Source organism: Tasmannia lanceolata, unplaced genomic scaffold, assembly GCF_043159265.1.
Source record: "Tasmannia lanceolata isolate RefF3 unplaced genomic scaffold, GAP_Taslan_0.1 ptg000008l, whole genome shotgun sequence".
Classification (NCBI taxonomy): domain Eukaryota; kingdom Viridiplantae; phylum Streptophyta; class Magnoliopsida; order Canellales; family Winteraceae; genus Tasmannia; species Tasmannia lanceolata.
The window spans coordinates 30137506-30147121 of NW_027518685.1; positions in this window are offsets into that span (position 1 = coordinate 30137506).

A 9616-nucleotide genomic window follows, 5' to 3' on the forward strand; every position below is an offset into this window, starting at 1 on the left:
ACCCTGTGAAAAGGGATCAAGCCAACGTAGTTCGGAAATGATTTTCCTAACTACTCCTAAATGACTCAAGATTTTTGAGATTTTTAGTTTTTAGATGTTTTTGAATTTTCAAGAGTTTTTTACTCAAGAGGACAAATTCCTATCATCATAAGAGTAGGATAGACTCCTGATATCCCGCAAAGGTTGGACAGCATCCTATGCTTTGCGGGGGAAAAAAATAGAATCACAGCTCTGCAAGGGTTGGACAGCATCTTATACCTTGCAAGAGTGGATAAAAAATCACATGATTTGATGAGAGGTTGAAAAGAATCCTAACCCCTATGATGATATGACAGACTCCTGAAAGATTGACTCTCTAACTAAAGACAGACTCTCTAGTTAAAGGCTGACTCATATACGAAAGGACTGACTCCTAGTGCACAACCCTAAGAGGGGAGTGCTAATGAGACTAGGTTAGTCTCCTAAAAGAAATAGAGATAAAGAAGAGTGCTAGTGAGACTGGACAAGTCTCCTAGAAGAGAGAACATTACGACCAAAGAGACAAAGCCTGTCTCCAGAAGGTTTGACCTCTCTACTGAGACATAGCTTGTCTTCCTAAAGATGTTTGATTTTTCTGTTGAGACACATCTTGTCTCTCTAAAAGGGTGGCTCCAGCTAGCGCCTTCATCGCCCTTTTATAATGAGAAAGGGTAAGGGTTCAAAGGGTGTCTAAAAGTTAAGAAACTTCCATCTAAAGAAGAAGAAAGAAAACAGGGTGAACTATCGTGACAAAGTATGTCTCTCTAAATACGGGCTTGGCAAGTTATTCAAATCATCTTAACCTATCAATTATTTCCTTTTGCTTTGTCAAACTCTGACCCAAATACTTCACATTTTTGCTATTTAAAGAAACCCAACCCAACTAATCTTATGCATGAGTAATATTATATGAATATAAAACAAGTATCACTACCAAACAGAATGGGAACCACAAACAACGCTATGCTATTCCTAACATCATTATGCTACTGGCATGGAGATTCGAGTAATTCCTTTAACCTTCCAGGGTTATTCTCAGGGCAGCAATCAATGATGGTTAATCCATGAAATTCCAACAGTACATGGCTGAGCATCCAAATTTTATCTAGGTCACTTGGAGATAAATCAGTTGACCATACCTTCAAAACACTATTTTGTGTGAAATCTCCAGTCATAAACAAATGAATAAAATTTGAGAGCCAAAAGTATCCCAGCTGCAACTGTGTCTACTAACACATTTCTACCACTCTCAGATTCTCCATTTGAAATCCAACATATACAAAAGCAGACAGAATTCGAGTACACTAATGAAGTTGAACAAACTCCTCTTTTCTTTTAGAACACATAACTCCATGTATAAGGCTACCCACTTGAACCATAAATGAAGTCAACCTAAACATTCAGGCAACCCCTTGAATAAAAGAGCAAGCTGCTTCCAGGTAATTGCTGGAATCAATTACTGACAACATCAGAGCCTAGAAGTACCATTTTAAAATATCCCCATGCTATGGTTTCAGCACAGCTACTCAACACAGGGATGGACTAATTCCATTTTCAATAAACAATGGTGAGACAAACTAATACATATCATGCTAACACAAATGCCTAACTAATGAGTGCTAAACCAAATCAAGTGACTTCTAACCCATGGTTGTATAAGCATAACGACGAGCACAACTCAGTAAACTTTTACAGGCTAAAGAAATGTATCTCTATTCTAAACATTATTTTCTTTCATTTTATTATCAAACAAACTACTGATTTCAACTAGGAAATTGGACCCAAAGCTATGGGGAGTAAAATAAAAAATTACTCAAACACAACTAACTATGACATTGAAAATTTTGACTGGTAACATGCTCAAACAAACACAAATGAGAACCGCACACATTGATTACATCAGGGTGATCATCTCTGAACTCAAACTCTTAGAAACTAAAATTCTAGAGAATGGATGCAAAAATAAGGGTAAGGTTTTTATAGCTACTCAAACAGGCATACATAGGTAATCCATATCAATAACAACTTTCTACCATCTTGTACGACATTAAAAATTCCACTTGAGAGTGATGAGCATGCCTTATAAACAACATGACTGATGTCTAAACATGATAATACCATTCAAAAACTCATGGACAATACTAGTAGCATCAAACATTAGCATTTTCTTCCTTGTTAAAATGTGACAATATAATTCAAAACACAAACAATATTATGATTCTAGCAAGGTGGATATCGACAACAAAGTGAAAGCTTACAGATAAATGCGATGATCCCAAAAGATTGTAAATTTAAACAGGAGACTAAACTATTTGATGTACTGCCCAGCTATACGCCTCAAAATTCTAATACTATGATTCAGTGAAACAAAATAAATAAATAAAAATCAAAACAGAGCTTTCACAGAAGATCATCATCTAATCACATCCAAATAGCTAATATTATCATGAATAAAAGAGAAACCAGATAAAAGTACCTTTCTTGCTATGAATGAGATTCGAATTTTGATCTTCCCTTCCTACTTTAGATTTTTACCACATTTCAGCCGAGAAAGCGACAAAATAATCGGATCTCGTCAATTCCTTATTCATGATGATCGAACTTTCTCCTTTTGTCCTCTAATTTTTCTCTTCAACCGAGCTCAGATTACAAAAATTGTCAGAGAAAAAGGATTTAGAGGTCAAATTCTGAAAGGTATAGGCTTGATCTATCTCAGATACAAGGTTTCAGAATTGAATCTAAGGTTGAAGGTTAAGGAAATGACCTAGATCTAAAGTTCTTAGGGTTTGTAACTTTAAGATCTCAAAATTTGGAACTCAAATCGGAAACTAAGGCTTGCCAAGAGGATGAACAGAAGATGAAATCCAGCTAGATAAGAGGTCCGATCAAAGATTAGCCGGAAAATTAGGCCGGAATCCGGCAAATTTGGCCGAGGAAGATGATGATGAAGAAAACTAAGGTTTCGGAAAATGCTATTCTCTCTTTCCCTTTCTCTCTGCAAAAGCTCTGATCCTTCTCTCTCCTCTCTTCCAAATCTCGGATCTGAATTTCGGGGCTCGGAATCCCACCAGCCGGAGCTCCGTCGGTTTTGCCGGAGAAGAGAATCGGAGCCTTGCCGGAGAAGAAGAAGAAGGTGATACCGATCCGGAAGAAATGGAATCGCAGCAAATGATTTTTGCCGGAAGATGGCAACCGGAGATGATCGGAGGTGAAGCTCTCAGATCCCCTTTCTTTTTCTCTAAAAACTCACAGTTTCTCTCTCTAAATGAGATTTTTTTAAAAATGAGATTAAGTGATTATTTATAAAGGAAAGTAAGTGTTGATATTGGCACTCCACTTTGATGAGCGCGCGATTTTTTTGATAGGCGTGCGAAATTACGTGTCCTTTTCTGGTCAATGCACTTCCGTTCGAGGATAAATTCGCCCCCCTAACCGGATAAATTCACTCCCTTTCTGGTTTACACTACGGTCTTCTCTCGGCTCGTTCGCTAGGCAAACGTGCTCGGATTTTAATGAAATTTTGCAGGGACCTTGCCGGGACCCTAACCTACCTTGAGGTTAAATTTGGAGTTTTAAAACATTGGTTTGGCTAGGTTTTGCTCAAACATGGGAGGTTTAGGGTACGGTCAAAATGGGGTGTCTACAGGTTGCTAGATCTAACCATTTTTAAGCATTTTCCACTTAGATTTTTCATTTTAGGCTGGATTTCTAAATCAAACTCAAAATCTACTAACATTGCGCTCTTCTCTTGGATCTCTCCTTGAAATCTTCTTTCTCTTTCTAGATCTTCCTCTTTCTCTCTCTAAATTTCTTTTTTCTCTCTAGATTTTCTTCTTTCTCTCTCTAGATTTTCTTCTTTCTCAAGAATTCTCTCTCTCTCTCTAGAAAGCTCTCTCTTTCTCTAGAATCATCTCTCTCTCTCTAGAACCTTTTCTCTCTCTCTAGAAAGCTCTCTCTAAAATTAGATTAAAAGCCCACATTTTTTTGAAATGAGAGCCCAAATGCTCTATTTATAGAGTATTCCCTTAATTTTTGTCCCCCATTAGTTTATAGGACAGCACCTTTTCAAAATTTTTACTTTGATTGCAAAAGGGTGGCCATTTGGAAAAAAGTTTAATGAAAAATTAACTAAATTTTTTTTTTCACCCATTAAGTTACCTTGGACAACCCCCTATTCATGTATATGTTATATTTTAACTAAATGAGGGGTATTTTCAAATAAAACTCTTCATGGGCCACATTACAGGGATAATGCACCCCCCTTTCTGCTCAAATGTAAAAACTTGATGCCTTACAGGATATTTCACTCTCATTTCGCACTACAATTCTAATTTGACTCGTCTTATTAGGCAAATCTCATCCAATTAACGAACGGTCAGTGCTATTGGACTCATCGTCCCCCCGACTCGGGGAAATAAAATATTAGTTTTTCTAAAACAATTTCAAATTGTACAAGTTTTTTTGTTAGCAGAACTTTGACTTGCTATTGCTGGAGATCCAGAAATCCGATTGACGAATGGTCAGTGCCATTGGACTCCAGAAGTTGTCTTCTTTCCATCCATGACGTCCGATCACCGGACGGACGGCTAATATTTTATTTCCTCGACTTGGGCGGGACGATGACCAAAAGTCCCGGGCGGGACGATGATTCTGTTATACGTGTATATATACAATAGCTATATGCATATACATAGTTACTTTAAGGCATGCACGTCACTGTGACGCGTGTACGTCACGTGATATGCAATACAAGTCACCGTTTGAGAAAAAGTAAAACACTCTCTCTTGCTATCAATGCTACCGATCTATGTATATATGGATTTGTGCCTACATATCACTGTGATGCAAACACATGCATCAATTGGCCATAGTTTCTGGAAAGCTTTTGTTTACATTAAATTATGATAAAGCTAAAATTACAATGATGAATGCACCCCCGCTTCACACAGTGACATGCAATGCATGTGACTATTTTATAATTTATGAGCCATGCATTAATCAGAACTGGTTTAAACGGGTCCGAACCGGTTCATGCTTACTTTTGAATGGAATTTTTTAAGGGTGGGACCGTTTCTGATTCTGGTTTTATGATTATATTTTCTACCGCTCCATTATGTTATTATGCACATTTTTATGGATTGTTAGTAAGAGGTAGAATGTCTGATTGACTGTTTATGGACTATATTTACGTTTTCATGCATGTATGCGTTACATTCATGCTGGTAGGAATTACCGATGATATAATCATGGGGTAGGCTATTGGGTCGAGTTGGTGACCTAATGGTTACATGATTTGTTGTTGGTAGTTTTTACTGAACGGAATGAGTAATGGTGGGTTTGAAGTATCACCTAAGGTTTTGATCCCTAAGAATAACTCACAGGTAGCCATTGATGGCGATTTGGAACTTAAGAAATTGCAGAAAAACTCCCTTCCTCTTCGTTTCTCCTTGCTCCACGAATTTCAGCGATGGGAACCGGCTTTATCGCTCTTTCACGTGGATTAGAAAAGAGGGATTAACGCAACTTATCGTGTGCAGGGCAGGGGACCAAGAGGATATCTCTTATACCAAATTGGGAGAGTGGGGAGTGCCCCACATCGCACAAACTACCCCACGATCTCCCCTTCAACTTTGTTTACGTTTTCTTGTTTTTCAAAACCAATGAAAAACTTTTTTCACAAAATGTGGATTTGGCTTTATCTTTTCTCATTTGATCCTAGCCCTTGATTATTGCTAGGACATCTAAAGGCTGGGATAAATCCCAACATCTCTCTCTTTTGGAGAGCGAGAAAGGGGTGGATGGCTGTTTTTTTATGTTTTCAGTGGTTATTTGGACACCGTCCTTTACTTTCTTTATAAAACCATATCTTGGCCTTAATTACTTTTCTTTGTGTAAGACTTTTGAGAGTGAAATTTTTATTGGTGGGGAAAAATAATGGGGGTTTGATTGGCAATAGTGAAACAAGCATCTATCTTTTGGTCTACCTAGAATGTTGCATTTTAGAACATGGGGAAAAAAAGAAGGGTTAGAAAGAACCATTGTTTTTGTGTGAGTTTGTTGAGTAATATTCATGACTAATTCTCCTTAGTCTCTTTCGTGTTTATGTTTTGAGACTTTATTTATTAGTACCTACATGGCAAAATATTTGCTTATTAGTCCTTAAGAAAAGCATATTATCTGATCAGTCCTACTTTTAGAAAATATTTGCTAAAAGGTCCCTAAAAGTAAAACTCACATATGTCAATTTTCTCCCTAAAAATTCTAAAATGGCAAATTTACCCCCCAACCCCTTTAATCTGTCTTAGCATATTTGATTTCCCTTCCAATATTTTAGGGAAAATTTTAGGAAATAAGAAAAAATAGTATCTCTTCCAATACAAGAGGGATTAGTGCTTCTCTTACACCTTCCACTTAGGCCCCATTGGATTGTAGGAATTTTATTGGAAAAGTTCGGAAAGGAAAAAAAAATTAAAATTTCTTATACATAAAAAAAGGATAAGGTAAACCAACCCTATTCAATTTTTTACTTAGGGGCCTTCGGTTTATGATGTTGTCCCTCTAAGCTAATCAGACATGATTCCCCTCTTAAATCATTGAATGAAAAATCTTTCCATAGAAATAATTTTCCATCAGAGATAATTTCTTGCAATCCAACCAAGATAGGAATTTATTGTAAAAGTTAAAAACGAAAAATATTCCTAAAATTTCTTACTTTATTTATCAGTGAAGAAAAGATAAACCGACCTTATTTAATTTATTTTAGAGGAAATTTCAATTTATTTAATTCCTAAAATGATTTTTTGTCGAAGGATTTTTTGACGAGAATATTGGAAGAGATAATATTTTTACTTATTTCCTAGTTTTTTTCCGAAAATATTGGGGGAAATCAAAATACGCTGAAGCTGATTAAATGGGCTGGGGGTAAATTTGCCATTTTAGATTTTTTAATGGAGAAAATTGAGGTAGGTGAGTTTTAGTGACCTTTTAGCAAATATTTTCTAAAAAGTAGAAGTGCTCAGATAATATGCTTTTCTTAGGGACTAATAAGCAAATATTTTGCCATGTAGGGACTAATCAGCAAAAATCCCTTATGTTTTTTAGTTCTTCATGGGATTTGTGGCCAGTTAACACTTCTTTCTATACTTAAGGCTATGAGATTGACTAGCAAGCCGATCTAGTCTTGATGAATGAAAACGACCACGACTCACTGAACAAGTGGCATATGTGCTTGGTGATTGGAACTGTTGATCCGATGGGCCATCGCAGGTGTCCAGTTGGTCTAGGTGATCCAGTGGGTCTAGGTAAGATTTTAGATATCTCAATCAGAAGACCGGGGTGCGCACAAATCAATAGGGGTACAGCCTGGGTCAGGTCGGGTTGAGCTTTTGCCGACAAAAGCTCAATCCCACAAATCGACCTAGTTGCACCCTTAAAAATTGACTGGATCTAATGTCTAGAATCAACAAATAAGGGTGGGGCTCAGGGCAATAGCCTGACTTTTGACGTCCAACAATATTCACAGACTCGATCACTACCTGTAGCAGTAACTCGTCCATCCATATGATGTTTATTTTCCTATTATCAAGTGAAAAATGGGTGTAAAATTTGTTTTATAACCATTTTACATCGAAAGAAACGGAGCCTTAATGAAAATTTCATTAATGATTGTTGAAAAAAGTTTTTCTCTTAAGCTACAAGGGTTAATTAGTTTGAAGTTTGGACTTTGAAGAGATTAATGTCACTGATTACTTTGAGTTTTTAAGAGATTGGTGTTATTCTTGACACCTCCTTGGCCATTTTGTATTGTTGGAGTAAAATTGAGATACCAATAGCATTCCGGCATGTGGCAGCACCTGTGGAGGATGGGCAAGACCACTCGGCCGGTCACATCACCGAATTCTGCCAACGACTCCACCTAGCAGAACAATGAGTCTGGCAGCCGACTAGGCAGGAGACCCTTGGGGCAGAAGGCCTTCTCATGAATGATGCGGCATTCACCCTCCAACAGGTTGAACCCTTCATGAGGTCATCACCTATTGATTCACTTCCATTAACCTTGGAGATCGTGCAATGTCCCGTCGCCACCATCGATGACAACAAAAATCATACAGGATTCAGACATCTTCTAGCCTCCGCTATACATGATCTTAGCATTTTCTATCTGCCATTGGGGACAACGCCTCTCACCTGTCACATCACATCATTGACTTATCACTTCTGGCTTAACGTAGTACATCAGTGTCAACGCCTGAATCAGCAATCACCACTGTGTTACACCACTGTCACATATAACCCACTAGCGTACGGAACCTCCACTTATAAAAGGACCCCCACTCTACTAAAAAAAGAGGAGCAAACATCCATTCACCCCCAGGTGTGCATATCTTGCTCGGATCCCTAAGCTCAGTGCTCAACTCTCATTCTATTTGCCTCCTCTTTGACTTGAGTGTCGAAGGGTTCTCTTGGAGTTCCTACTCCGGCTGATCCCTAACTATTTGTCTGTGAGCACAGGCGACTCCATGATTTGTCCTCACTCCATCCCAGCACCGACCTGCCCTATGGAAAGGGAGAAGGGACCCTCTCTCGTGCACTAGACCAGATTTGAGCCGCACCATGTTACATGTTCATGTATAAACCCTTACATGTTTGGATGTATGGATTATACTTTGTTAGTAAATAACTTTTTCCAAAAATGAGTTTTCCAACATTTGGTGAATGTATTAAGTGGTATCACATATTTTCTTTTCAAGCCATCTCTGTCTGTGTATCACATTAAGTACTAGGAAAATGAAAAAAAGAGAAAAATTAAAAATTAAAATGGAAAAAATCATAAAATACCCCTATTTTATAGGTAATGACCAAAATACCTTTATCTCACAAAATGACTGACTCCTTCATAGAAAATGACCTGAATACCCATATATCATATGAGACGACCAAAATGCCCATATCTCATAGAAAACAACCAAATAATTTTATATCACAAAAAACTAACCAGGACACCCCTATCTAATTAGAAATGATTTCATATAAACGGGGTAAGCTTTTCAATCTCCAGCATGCTTGAGAAAAACTAAAAATAGAGAAAAAATTTAAAAACTGAAAAAACCTAAGGGCATGTTAGGCTGCCAGGATTTTTTTTTTAAAAGATAAATCGGCATTTCCAAGTGGAGATGAGGGTGAAGTCGCTAAAAATCAAGAAACAAAAACCCTAAAACTAGTGTCTCCGGTGATGAGAAGTTGCTAAAAATCCGGAAACCAAAAACTGTACTCAAAACTGGATCGACCTTTTACGGATTTTTAGCGACTTCACCCTCATCCCCACTTGGAGACACCGATTTATCATGAAAAATAAAAAATAAAAAATCCCGGCAGCCGAACGTGCCCTAAAACACTGTGGAAAAATCTAAAATGACCAAAGTATCTCCGTTTCATAAAATGACTAAAATACCCCTATCTCACCTAGAACAGCTTAAATACTCCCATCTCGTAAAAAAATAACCAAAATATACATACCCCTTGGAAAATAACAAAAGTACCCTTAGTGCATAAAAATGATCAAAACCACCATGTCTTTTGCTCACTCTTCATAGGGATT